This window comes from Leuciscus leuciscus (assembly GCF_965113295.1).
Source record: "Leuciscus leuciscus genome assembly, chromosome: 8".
In the NCBI taxonomy this organism is placed as follows: domain Eukaryota; kingdom Metazoa; phylum Chordata; class Actinopteri; order Cypriniformes; family Leuciscidae; genus Leuciscus; species Leuciscus leuciscus.
The window spans coordinates 26,024,352-26,038,840 of record NC_138732.1 but is presented as its reverse complement, the minus strand read 5'-3'; the positions used below and the strand labels follow the sequence as shown (position 1 = coordinate 26,038,840).

Genomic DNA, 14,489 nt, shown 5'->3' with positions numbered 1-14,489 from the left:
ACAGACACACTGGCTTTCCGCCCAGACCTTTATAAAACATCGCTTGAAGTGCCTTCACAGGACTACCCTTTGAGGACACTGCACATTTTGGAGGGGCTTTGTATCATTTGGGGGACCGAGACCTGCTCCAAGTCCCAGTTCATTTCAGCGCCAACAAAACATCATGGAAAGAAAGGATTGCTCATTTCCTTATCATGCTACCTATTCTTGCAGGGCATGTATTTTCAAAACCCACAATGACTGGTCCCATTCTTTCTCCGGTAGCTCTATCTGCACCAAGCCAGCTGATAAATTGGTGTTGAGAAAGCTTCCTAAATTGTACTGACTGAATAAGTAATTGTATTCAAGCACGTTCTATTTTAGGACCTTTTGTTCTTGATACACGGTATTAAGAATTAGTGCTGTAAAGATTAATCATTCAAAATTTAAACAATGTGTTTACAAAGCAATGTTTTGTGAGCATTTCCCATATTCTCTTATCTTGCATATATTAATACTTTCTTTGTATGTAAATATAAGCTAGACTTGACATTAACTTTTTTTGCTCACCACCGACTGTGGCTAGTTACTAGCCACTCAACATTTTCACTGGCCGCAATTTTGACATCGATCCCATGGGGGAAAACTGGCATATAGATATTTTTAATTTGGCAGCAGGTATATTAGGCTGATGTCACTTTAAACGGCCATTCACACAGAACACATTTATTTATTCCAATGCGCTACTTTTCTATTGTTTTCTATGTAAGCACGCTAACTAGACTGTCGCGAGACCCGAATACTATGGACTGGTCATACACGTCCATCAATGTCAGTTCCAAAACAGTGGACCAATCAGAAGACCCCTTAGGTGGGGCAAGCTTTTAAGAGCTTTTGTTTACAGTAGCAAGTTGGCATGGCAAGTTTCTGAGCAGCAACACAGTTTTTATCAAGGTCAAATGCCATAGCAAGTGAGATTATTTTCTTTTGTTCCATGTCAAAAATAGTAGCTATCTATTCTGCCAGTTGACTATTTATGTTATTTCCGTTATTGCATCATGTCTCAAAAGCGCATCTCGTGTTTTTAGACGCAAAGACACGCTCTGTGATGTGCTCTGCCTCTAAGACCTGACGCACGGACACATTATACTGTTACACGTGTTTTCTTTCTCAACTGTTTACGTTCACTTAAAGACATAACTCATTTTGTTTACATGAATACTTTCCAAGACCGGCATTTTGACATTATTTTCTGTGTATTTGGCTGTTTAAGCGCAATAAACAGTGAAAAAGAGCTCAATTTAGTACTGAGAGGTGGCTTTATGTGTGCGTTTTTTTTGTTTTTTTTTTTGCACAAAATAAAACAAATAAAAAGTTAAGTTAAGCACAATACTCGCAATCCACCTCCAATTTTCAAGCCATGTAACACCATCAATATTCATCCAGAGCAAATTAAAAGAGTGAGTGAGGGGAGGCGGGTTTGTGTGTCAATTTGCTGTTGGAGAGATCAAGAGAGAGCAAGAAAGTGCAGCTGGTATCGTGTATCTTCTGTGAAAAATGAGTTTTGGAAACGTTTCAGATATTTCAGTATTTATATGTATCGAAAAATCTTTATTTTTGACAACACTACATTGCACTTTTAATTTAAAATGCTTTTTAAAAGATTATAATTGAAAAATGTATATATTATATACAAAATTCAACTGCCAAAGTGTCTAGTAGGAGTGACTGCGTTACACGCCACTGCTTAAATCCACCCAAATTTGGCGGGTTGGTGGTTGTTAATGTCAAGCCACCTATATTTTAATTTAATAAAAAAATTTTTTTTATAAAAATGAGTGTACCTTGAAGAACTTAATCCGTTAAATTAATCTGAATTAAAAAAACAAAACAAATTAGTACAATTTCAATACAATTTTGAAATGTCATGATTTGATACAGAGGTTTAGAAATGAGTAATTTATGTCATACAGATTGATCTGAATCCACTGAAGGTGCTTTTATATCTAAACTAAATCCATTTCACATCAGATTGAAGGTATTAATCAGCTGTGCTTTCTGTTTTTAGCCCTGCTTGTAGCAGATTCATCATCAAGACTATTTTCCCACTGAAATGGCATCATTTGCTGTAATTTCCTCAGTCACTCTGAAGACTTTTTTTGTGCCTTGACTGTTTCTCTTCGATTTTAGCGCAATTTAAGGGAGATTGACGTGCTTCAGGAACAATAAACAGGCTTGTATCAGGTCAGCCGTTCTCCGTCTTAGAGATGTGTGCAGATTGGATGTGTGAAGCCCCAGGTGACATACGTCATAACACTAACTGCATTATTCTGTTAAACTGAATCATCAAGACCTCAGAGGAGTCCAAGGGGCTGAACTGACAACAGTATGAAGCAGCAACAGCTGATGCAGAGTGTTTATTACTAGAGGAAATGGTCAGATCATCTCTTAGCAATGCTTATATATTCTGTCTTCTAATCAGCCAACAAATGCCTTGGAACAAATTATACCGAAACACAAATTATATTTTGAGGGCTCTTAACAGTATGAAACAGACTTGTGTTTTTTCCCTGTCTGCTGTGAAGAGGTCTAATATAAAGTGATCAGACAGAAAGATTGCAGCATGCTGGTCACGTCCAGGTCTGCATTCACCAGCCAAGAAACTGCCATTGAGATGAATGGGAATGTTAACAGATTCTCCACAAGTATAGGTTTGAGGGTCGCAACCATCCCAACATAGCAACTTTGGCTCAATTTGTGGGTCAAGTTTAGGGCAGGACTGTTTGTTTATCTGACCAATGATTGTAAGCATTTGAAAACTGGGGAAGCTACCTTAAAAGCATAGATTCACACATCTACAAGCCACGCCTCAAGTAGTAAAACTACTTATATGCTTCCCATTTAAAAAGTAGTTGTTTACACTACAAGCTTTTAACAAAAAGCAACTTTAAAGTCACCATGAAATCAAATCTGACAATGTTAATCGCAGCAATGAGCAAACAACAACGATTCGATCATTTCCAAATTTTTCACATTATTTTTCACATACTGTACATTACTGCAGCTCCTCAGCTCCTCTCACGCTGATGTCTTCAAAGCCCCTCCTTCTGAAAAGCTCAGAGTCCACTGATTGGCCAGCTGACCCAGTGCGGTAATTGTGATTGGCCAAACCCCTCAAGCATGTGTCGGAAATGTAACGCTTCAGCTTCCAAGACTTCTAATTAAAGCATTTGTAAACACACAGTTAATAATAATGTTGTAGGTTTTCCTTGTCAGTTCAAGCCAGAGTCAGATTTTGATAAAGCGGATGTTCAAGCCAATCGATCGGAACCAACTTTGGAAGCACGACTTGAGCAGAACCTTTCACAGTGGAAAACAGTCTTTGTATATAGCCTGCCTTGTACTTTCCCAGGTTCAGGAAGCTGTCCTCTGTAAAATGCACTGTGCACAAGCAAACTTTTGGGTTAACTGCTCAGTAACAGCTTTATAAAGAAATCTTAACCTCTGAAAGCAAAAGCGATTTTGCGAATTTCACCGAAACCTCACCTTCTGTCTTTGCGCATGTCTTTAGGCAGGCATTATATTATTTGTCACATTGTGACGTGGACATTTGAGGAAATAATAGCTGGACTTTGCCAGAGGTGTTTAGGCAGGTCTGGATTAGTGTTCTCTGTTAGTTTCCTGTAGCTCAGTGGTAAGAGCATTGCGTTAACAACGCAAGGTTGTGGGTTCGATCCCAGGAGATTGCACATACCAATGTATAAATGTATAGGATAATGCAATGTAAGTCGCTTTGGATAAAAGCGTCTGCCAAATGCATAAATGTAAATGTAGATAGAATAACTCCCTTTGTGGGAGACTATGAGCACTGAAAAGCCTCCCCTTGTGAAAGGTTAAAGATCATAGTGCTCTGATTTGCCAGCTGACCCAGTGCATAGTGATTGGCCAAACACTATGTCGGAAATGTAACAGCCAATACTATAATGCCGAGCTTCAGCTTCCAAGGCTTCTAAAGCAGTTGTAAACACAAACAGTTAATAATGTCAATGGTTTTACCAGATCGGTTCAAGCCCATGTCAGATTGTCCAAGCAAAGTGGGAAATTCCCCGTTTTTCAGGATTAGCCTTTGTGTATAGCTTGCATTGTTCTCACTCGGGTTTAGAAGAGGCTGTGCTCTGTAAAATGTGTTGTACACTTTCACTGCCCAGGAACAGTGTTATAAATAAATCTTAACCACTGATTCCTAATTTCATCCATTTTCAGAAGCCCAAACAAAGGAGATTTGCTTTCACATCCAAACACACAGCATCTCTGTGACATGCCGAAAACACTACAATTCACTGAAGTTAGTTAATCCGTTCCCACATGACCCATTTTTGCATCCGGGTCTTTTTTAAAAATGGTTTTTCTCTAGTATGTAGACCTCTTTTACCAGTGCCCATCTAGCGTTCACATTCTGAACGACCCCTTACTCCCCAACACTGGTGCATTTATATGGTGTTATTCAACTGATGATATAAGGTTCAAATTGCATGTCACAATCATTTTTTTCCCCCTGTCTCTCAACTGAATGTGTTCCCATTTTTCTAAAGGTGCAGTCCATAGTTTCCTGTGTACAACGACCTGCTTTTCAATTTCCAGCACGGAATGCTCTATTGTCTGGACTTATTGATCGACCCCTTCACATCATCTGTCTCTTCAGGCAGAATCTAAGCAGAGGTCTTTTGCAGTTCAGCTTTTCTTTTTTTTCTTTTTTAAGACAAACTTTAGTTTTTTCTTTTTCTTTTTTTTTTCAAATAAGCAATTCAAGGTCTCTTTGCCAATTTTATTTATTTTAGGTACACTATTATTGACTTGGCATTATTGACTCTTCGTAATCCATCTTTTATCTTTAAGAGAAGTCTGTCAAAAAACAGATAAAATTGACCATGATGCTCCTCAGGCAACTGTGGGCTTTCAATTTATTTACATCCATAGAAATCACAAAGTATTTTTCTGTAAAATAACTGCCTGTGCCATTCATGTTTTATAGTTGTTGTTGTTTTTTATGGATAAAGAAATATTTTTGAAAATCAGTTCCAGACATAAAACAGCTCGAGGGCCAAACATGCAATCTCACGAGGTTGTGTTTCGAGGTTGTGCATCAGTTCAATTAAATCTATAACCATGGTCAGTTTTTGATAAAAGCTTTACAAAAAATGACAAGATTTGCTTATTATGTGGCAACTAGCCAGATTCTGATTAGCTTGAGTCTTTGGCCTTGAAATGAAGGTCTTGCATAGCACACTGTCACACATAATGGCAGCTGTTCTGAATTGGATTTTATGCTCTTCTCGCTTCCACTCCTCTATCACTGTCACTGTTAGAGATGTTTAGTATAGTAATTCATTGCATGAATTATTGCCTAACTGTTTAAATCATTGGAAAGGAAATTAAACAGTCACTCTTTGTAGTAATGTCCCACGGGTTTATGAAGGGCTTTATTAATACCAAATTATTCCTTCACAAATGCAAATTATAAATCTTTCATATAGAGTTAAAACAACATGGATAAAAGGGTGACTAGCCTGATTATTGATATTAGCCTAATATAAGCCATTTTGCTTCATGTTATTAAATGCTAATTACGTTTTTGTTAACACTTTATTTGATGTTTCACCAACAGACATTTTACTAAATAACTTAGCAACTATATGTCAAGTAACTCTCATCAAAGTATTAGTAGACTGTCTGTTTAATATCTGCTAACTCTTTATTGTGATGCTCCCAAACTGACATTCTACTCACTATAATTAAGTTTGCATCTACATGTTAACTTATTCTACCAACCCACACTCCTTAATCTACTAACACCTAACCATAACCTAACAGTTTACTAACAGCCAACTACAGTCTAATAATACGCTAATGACTGTTAGTTGACATGTACTTGCAAAGTTACTTAGTTGAATGTTTTTCTCTGGAGAAGTTGATTCTGATCAGAGATATTAAACTAAAACCATTTAAAAAAAAAATTTATTACTTGAAATAAAATAAACATTAAAAGTAGGGTAGGCAATTTCAGAGAGGATAGCACAATAGCAAGCTAACTTTGAAAGCACAAGATCCCACCGTTGTTCAGAGCGTCTCCAAAGCCACACTTCCTTCAAAGCACATGAACACACACAGCAGAGTCTGCAAAGCATCACAAGACGAGAGACAGCGTTAAATTACCTCAAGTCTCAAAGCACATTACATTACAATAAAAATTAACATAAACAACTTGGAGAGCTCTTGTTTGTATACCACCTGACTGCTGCAGATTCATGTCGGCGTTGATAGTGTTGACATAGAAATTCATAAATCCGAGTCTGAGGAGGTGAACAGCTCTGGGTAGAATGTCACGGGTTGCCATCTCGTAATTACGGTTAAGACATGGCGTAAAAGCAGCATAAGCTCTTTGTTTTGGTTTAGGAGGAACTGTAAAAAGCAGCTGCTGTTTGTTTGTGGCACCCAGTGACGGTCTGTCTACAACTCTGCACAGCGTTGTGAAACATGCTGATGGTGTGTGATGTGCGTACTGAATGCAATGATTGGACGAACATTTTTTGGTCCTGAAACCTCCACTGAAGAGATATTTTCATATTTTAATATTTATACCACTTCTATTATTGATTGCTATCAGGATGTGAAGAGAGTTTCAACCGGTATAAAAAAAAAAAATAAAAAAAAAAATTGTCTACCTTACCTTTACCTGAAATGGTAAGACTTTACAATTAAGTTCATTAGTTAACATTAGTTAACTAACTCAGTTAACATGAACTAAGAATGAACAATACTTCTTCAGCATTTATTAATCTTTATACTTTAACGTTTATATTAATCTGTGAACTAACATGAACAAACAATGAACAGCTGCGTTTTATTAACTAACATTAACAAAAAATAATAAATACTGTAACAAATGTAATGCTCTATGTTTATTTCATGTTAGTCAATACATTAAGTAAGGTATAATGTACATCCAGCCGGTTGTTACCTCAGAATAAACCCCCCTCAGGCTGATGCAAGACCCCTCCGCTTCGCGTCAGGGTCCTCATCATCCTGTCGGGGGTTTATTCTGAGATAACAACCGGCTGAATGTACAGTATCCCACTTATTACACTGCTACTTGCCACGTAAGTAAATAATTAGACACAAAATATTGTATATTTTATTAGCTCTTTAAATGCAAAGCTTCCGCGGAGAGAGCAGTTGCTAGCGCAGCAAGTTCAAACTAGACGGACATTTAAGGGATACGGTATACAGTCATATATTGATTTATATATTTAATTATATATTTAAAATATTGATTTCAGATTAAACTGTTTTAAAATCAGACCTGTTTGTTATCCTATAATCCAACAGTGTACAAAAAATAGTCACAAAATGGCAGCAGCTGCGTTTGTATGAAACAAGAGAGAGCGAGGCCATGATACTGGATGGCATAATTAAATGACTGTACAGAAAATATTGATTCGACTGAGTTTTAATATTTTATTAGCTCACCAAAAGCAAAACTTCCACAAAGAAAAAACTTTCCTAGCAAGCATATAGCACTGCTGACTTCTGACCTGTGTTCTCGGTTTTCCGTGGTTGTTATCGAGAATAACATACCACTGGATGGCGCAATTGATCAATCAGAATCAAGCATTCCACAGAGCCGTGTAATAACTAATATTAACTAATGATCCTTATTGTAAATTGTTACCCATGAAATAAAATATATATATTTTTTTAAAACAAATGAAACTAAAAACCAAAACTTAATAAAAATAGACATTTAAAAAACTAAAACTTATAAAAATTACGAAATTATAAATTACTGAAACTTTACATAAAATTAAAAATATAACTGAAAATGTAAAAATATATTTCAAAATATAAAAATAACAATAAAAGTATATCATTGATACTTGAAAAGGGAGGAAGGGAGGGAAGGAGGGGAGTGAGGGAGGGAAGGAGGGGAGTGAGGGAGGGAGGGAAGGAGGGAAGGAGGGGAGTGAGGGAGGGAGGGCGGGCACGCTATCGGCACCGACAAAACAGGAGCCATGGAGGTGCCGGCAATTCAGGGAGCCAGGGTGAGGCCGGAAGTTCAGGGGCCCAGGGAGGCGCCGGCAGTTCAGGTTGCCAGAGTGGCGCCGGCAGTTCAGGGAGCCGGAGAGGATTGGCCTCCGTGGCCTTGACCCGGTGGCTCGGCTCGGCCACTATGGCCGGGATGTATAAACCACAAGCCTGCCATTATTTTTGCAATTATATTTAGTTGCTGTAGCTCTACAATTATTTCACCGTTAAAACTCAGCAGACCAGCAAACAGCTAAGTGATAGCTTACTTAAAAAATCATAATTGTCCTTTCAGCTCATTTGCAGAGTAACTACATTTGGAATTAAATAGTGTTGCCTTAATTGTATCAGTATTGTGCCATATTAGTATTACTAAAATGCTTCAGTTCGCTGGAAAGTGGTGGTGTATCTCTCATAATAAATGGAGAGTGAAGGACAGAGGGAAAGGCAAACACTTTGATTCCACCACACTCACACAAGTTCGATGAGCACCCCTGCTGAGTAATGCTTACTGGAATCACAGACTGCATCAGCTCAGTAAAGCATCTGGGAAACACACATTCGCCTGTCTACTCAATTGCATTGGTTGGATTAAGAGGAGATTTAGTTAATTGGAATAAATGGTAATCTTTTTCCACGTGCATCTGGCAAACAATCAGAGCAGTAGAGAAGATGTAGGTTATACATTAGCATTGCCACAGTCCAGATACGTATGCTTTTGTCAAAGACATGAATTAATAAAAAAGAACCTATTTTTACAAAATTACTGCTGAAAATAGACCATGAAATATCTAGAGGGGAACAGAAAATCATCTTCATCCTTGCATGAAATGTGGCTGCTAATAAGATGGAAAGGATTTAAATGCATCTGTCGACCATCAGCATTACATATGCATAAGCTATGTACTGTATCTTTTCAAACATATACTGTACATTTGAATTGCATTCATGTTCTTAGTACATCGCCTACTGAAACAACTTATGTAGTTTACAAATCACATTACTAGAAAATACCAGATCAAGCAGCATTAGAATATACTATACAGCGCTTTCTTAGCTACAATGTGTAATTTTGCCCCCCACAGTGTAACTGCTTCTTATTTAAAATGTTATCTTTTTTTCCCCACAAATTTTATCCAGAGATGAAGGATCCTCACACAATCTTACACATTTACAGGGATTTGTATGTACAGTAGTTTATATGTATTTATTTATATTTGCCGATTTTGGTGCTTAACCAACATGGTCACTAACTGTCCTTAAATGCAAAAGAGCTGTGTTCCATGGCAAAAAATAAATAAATGAATATCGTAACTGTATAAAACAGCAAAAAAATAACAGTAAAAGTATTTGGAACGACATGAGGGTGAGTACATTATATGATTATGAAAATTCCTTTAAGACCTAGCCGGTTTATTAAAGGTGCTGTAAGTGATTTCTGAGAAATGCTGTTGAAAGTGGATCAGACTGTGCACCACAACACACTTGTAGCCCATCAGCAGTAGGGGGCGAATACACTCATGATGAGGGAGGATAGAGTGTGAGCAAGAGGGAGATTTGAAGAAAGACTGTAGAAAGAGAGATGGGTGTGAGACATTACAAAAGAGAAAAGCTCAGAGGAATATCACTGGAAGAAGGGTTATGATCAGGCAAAAGCTTTAGGACCCGTGTTAGTATTAGAAAAGCTTTCTAGCACTGGAGAGACATAAGCGGGAAGGTGTCAGGACACCGGTTTGATCAGCCTAGTTGTTCGTGTCTGTGCTGTTGTTCGTCCGGAGCGCATAGCTGTCTTGTTTGTCCGCCCAGGCGCTTCGGCGTGTGGTGTTTGTGTTCGTCCGTCATGTGCTTCGGCACGTGTGATTCTGTTGTGTTTGCCATGTGTTCAACTGTCAGTTGTCGCCTCGCCCTCTTGTTACCTTGTTAGTCCTTATTACTCTCACATGTCACCCCTCATTAGCTTCTTTTTATATTCCTTTTGTGTTCTTTGTTCCGTGCCAGATCGTGTTTATGCGTCTCGTCATTCACGTCTTGCTTTTCATCTTGCCTGTTAATCTTGTATCTAGTTGAGCCTTTTTCTTTAGTTTTGATTTCATTAGATTCCTAGTATTTTTCCATTTGTTCTTTTCTTTTGCTGTGTTTTGTGCTCTGCTGGTTTTCCAGCTTTGTTTAGATTTTTTTGTTTCTTCCAGTGTATTAACTTTTCCTATGGTTTTTTGGCATAGTTAATAGGGTAAAAAAAAAAATAGATTGTGAGGGAGGCTGAGGCTGGGAATTTAGGAACAGGCTCAGGAACAGGCTCAGGTTCTGGAACAGATTCAGGTTCAGGTTCTGGAACAGATTCAGGCTTGGGAACAGACTCAGGCTCGGGAACAGATTCAGGCTCAGGGAATTCTGGGAACCAGGTCCGGTTAGTCCAGTAAGTCTTTACAGTAGTTTCAGTGGGGCCGCTGTCCTGCTCTTGAGTGAATTCCAGCAGTTCAACACAGAGCAAACACGTTGTAACAGTCACAGCCTGTTATAAGGCATACTATCTTTTCTGGGGGCTATGTTCATCCTCGCCACTAGGGGACATTTGTAGCTCTCCATGTTTTGTATAAAAAGGGGAAGTAGCAGAAGAAGAATTAGATCCAGTGTGGATTTGCCTCATGCTGTTTGCTGCCTCATGCTGTTTGTTGCTAAGTGGTGCCCGCAAAATAATATAGAATTCATAGACAATTGGAAAAGTTTTTCTGGGCAGACCTGACCTGTTGAAAAGAGATGGTTTTCATCCCTCCTGGGATGGTGCTGCTCTTCTCTCTAGTAATATGGCACATATTCTTAGAGCTCAAACATGAATTGGGGCCCAGGTCAGGAAGCAGATAGACTGGCTAAACCGACCGTCTGCTAGCTGTCTCACGTCACTGAGGTCAGATAAATATACATAGAGACTCTTTCAACTAGATATCATCATAATATAGTCTGTGTCTGTTCCCTGAATTAGGACATACAGATTATAGATTATAAACTAGATGTCCTGTGTTTGACAGAAACCTGGCTAAAACCAGACGATTACGTTACTTTAAACATGAGCCTCGTCTGAAAGGCAAAGGGGGAGGTGTTGCTGTAATTTATAGTAATATCTTCAGAATTACTGGGAAGTCTTGTTTTAAATATGATTCTTTTGAAGTGTTGGTGCTTAATGTAACACTATCTAGAGTAAATGATAAATCATGTTTGAGATTTGTGCTGGCTACTGTCTGCAGGCCACTAGGGCACCATACAGACTTTATCAAAGAATTTGCTGATTTTCTATCAGAGTTAGTACTGGCTGCAGATAAAGTCCTAATTGTTGGTGATTTTAATATACATTTAGATAACGAAAAACATGCATTGGGATTGGCATTTAAAAACAAAATTCTGAAATCTATTGGAGTTAAACAACACGTGTCAGGACCTACTCATTGTCGTAATCATACTCTAGATCTAATATTATCACATGGAATCAGTGTTGATGCCGTTGAAATTCTACAGCGGAGTGATGACATCTCAGATCATTATCTGGTCTTGTGTATACTCCATCTAGCCAAGGTTGCAAAGCCGACTCTGTGTTACAAATATGTTAGACCTATCACTTCTGCAACTAAAGCTTGCTTTATTAATAATATTCCTGATCAGTTTCATCTCCTCAGCATCCCAGATAGCTTAGAAGCACTCGATATTGCGACAGAAACTTTTGACTCTCTCTTTTTCAGTACTTTAGATACAGTTGCTCCTTTGCGCTTAAAGAAGATTAAAGAAAGTAGTCCAACGCCGTGGTACAACGAGCACACCCTTAAGAGAGCAGCCAGAAAAATGGAGCGCAACTGGAAGAAAACAAACTTTTTTTTTTTTTGCATTTCATGGAAAGAGCTCACGACTGCGTACAGAGAGGCATTAAAAGCTGCTAGAACTGCTGATGTTCCAATCCTATTAGAAAAAAAATAAATAATAATTTATTTGAAACAGTGGCTAAATTAACGAAAAATAAAGCTTCAACCCCAGACGTTTCCAAGCAGCACAGCAGTAATGACTTTATGAACTTCTTTACTTACAAGATTGATAATATCAGGCAGAAAATTATAACAATGCAACCGTCTTGTCCGTCTACTACAGTATCGCATCAGGCAGTGTATTGTAGTCTCCTTGAGGAAAATTTTGATTCATTCATTGCTATAGGAGAGGAAGAATTTTCTAAACTCGTTGAATCATCTAAATTGATAAATGTATAGACCCTATACCGACTAAACTATTGAAAGAGATGCTTCCAGAGGTCATAGATCCTCTTCTTAATATAATTAATTCATCTTTGTCATTGTGATATGTACCAAAAACTTTTAAGCTGGCTATGATTAAACCGCTTGTTAAAAAAAACACAACTTGATCCTACAGAATTGGTCAATTACAGGCCTATCTCGAATCTACCTTTTCGGTCAAAGATACTAGAAAAGGCAGTATCCTCACAGTTATGTTCCTTTTTAGAAAGAAATGGTATCTGCATTAGTGGTTGGTTGGCATTAGTGGAATTACATTAGCATGGTTTAAATCATACTTATCTGACCGTTATCAGTTTGTAGCAGTAAATGAAGAGATGTCTTATCAATCAAAAGTTCAATATGGTGTACCACAAGGCTCAGTGCTAGGACCTTTGCTGTTCAGTCTGTACATGCTACCCTTAGGATATATCATTGGGAAGCATGGCATTTTTTTTCACTGTTATGCTGATGATACTCAGCTCTATATTTCTTCACGCCCTGATGAAACTTACCAATTCACAGAATTAACAGAATGCATAGCTAACATAAAAAAACTGAATGACTAGTAATTTCCTACTAAATTCTGAAAAAAACAGAGATTCTAATTATTGGACAAAAAAACATCCTCACGTAATAACCTAGAATACGGTCTAACACTTGATGGCTGCTCTGTCAAGTCTTCGTCGTCGGTTAGGAACCTGGGTGTGCTGTTTGATACCAATCTTTCATTTGAAAGTCACATGTCTAGTATCTGTAAAACCAAATTTTTCCATCTTAAAAATATATCTAAATTACATCATATGCTCTCAATGACTACGTTTACAAGCTGTTAAAATTCGGGTTATGGTCGGGTTAAGGTCACTATTTGGGTTTCTGAAACATTCGGAATAACCCGTTTACATGCGTGAGCAGAGAGAGTTACTCCTGTATACATGGAATTTGTAATCAATTGGCAATATCCCGATGTAAACGGCGACGCACGGTTAGCGTCTGGACGTACGGACAACCTTAAGACGCAATATGCGTCATTTCCGATTCTTCTTCCTGTATCCAAAGACAACAACAACAGCAGCAGCACGCGGATAATGAATAGTTCGGGGCAGATAGCGATCGCCTTTGTTTGCGCTTTCCTCCTCGCTCCAAAAGTGTGGTGCTGTGCTGCGTCTCGCCATGTTTACCTCTACTTCTTGTTTACTTCCGGTATACTGCACGCGGGTTTTTGTATGCGCCGTCTCTCCTCAAAAGACCAAGATTCCTTGCGAATAGAACATGCGCAGAACACAAATCAATGTTCCTTTTGATGGGGATATGCCGATACGCGTTTACATGACCAAATATTCGGGTTAGAAAAGGGGTACCCCAGGGGTCATATCCGGGTTTTTAAAAACCGGGATATGAGCATATCCGGGTTTTTGCCGGTGTTTACATGGCCGTGCGCGACCGGGTTATTGCTAATATCCCGGTTTTGAACGGGTTATTGGCTGCATGTAAACGTAGTCAATGACAAATGCGGAACAATTATTTAATGCGTTCATGACATCAAGGCTAGATTATTGTAATGCTATTATGGGTTAATAAACAGCTTGTCCAAAACGCACCAGCTAGAGTTCTTACCAGAACCAGGAAGTATGTTCATATCAGCCCAGTTCTGTCAACACTGCATTGGCTCCATCGTAAACACTTTTTCATATTGCTGATTACTTACAAAGCACTAAATGGTTTAGGTCCCCAGTACTTGAGCGAGGTCTTAACACATTATAGTCCTTCACGTTGATAGTACCTAGAGGTTACGTTCTAGCTCCCAAAGGGAGGGGAGCCCAACAACCCACTGCTCGGGCCCACCGATGCCAGCAAAGGAGGTATGGAGTCGTGGTGCGAGAAAAGGACAAACACCAAATACCGTATAAAAACTAAGCTTTTATTTAGCCACGGTTATAGTGTAAATAATAAACAATTTTCTGGGAAAAGGGGAGGGCTGGACGGACCAAAACAAAGAAATAAACAAAAAGGACCCCACCCCTAACCTATACTAACCCCCAATAAAAAATAAATAAAATAAAAAACAATCCCTATCTGGCACTTGATCAAGGCGCCCTAACCAAACTTACAGCTGGTGGTCCGCCCAGGTCTAGCTGGTGTTTCTAGACAGAGAAGTAT

General features: G+C 38.5%; 1 long non-coding RNA gene across 1 annotated transcript in view; it reads right to left on the bottom strand.

The window, feature by feature from the left end:
- The window catches only part of LOC309504606, a 384,924-nt gene extending 371,089 nt beyond the window's left edge, over positions 1-13,835 (bottom strand). The window contains exon 1 of the long non-coding RNA XR_014208128.1: positions 12,896-13,835. This is a non-coding gene — a long non-coding RNA (uncharacterized lncRNA). The remainder of the gene's footprint in view (positions 1-12,895) is intronic.
- Positions 13,836-14,489: the final 654 nt, after the last annotated feature.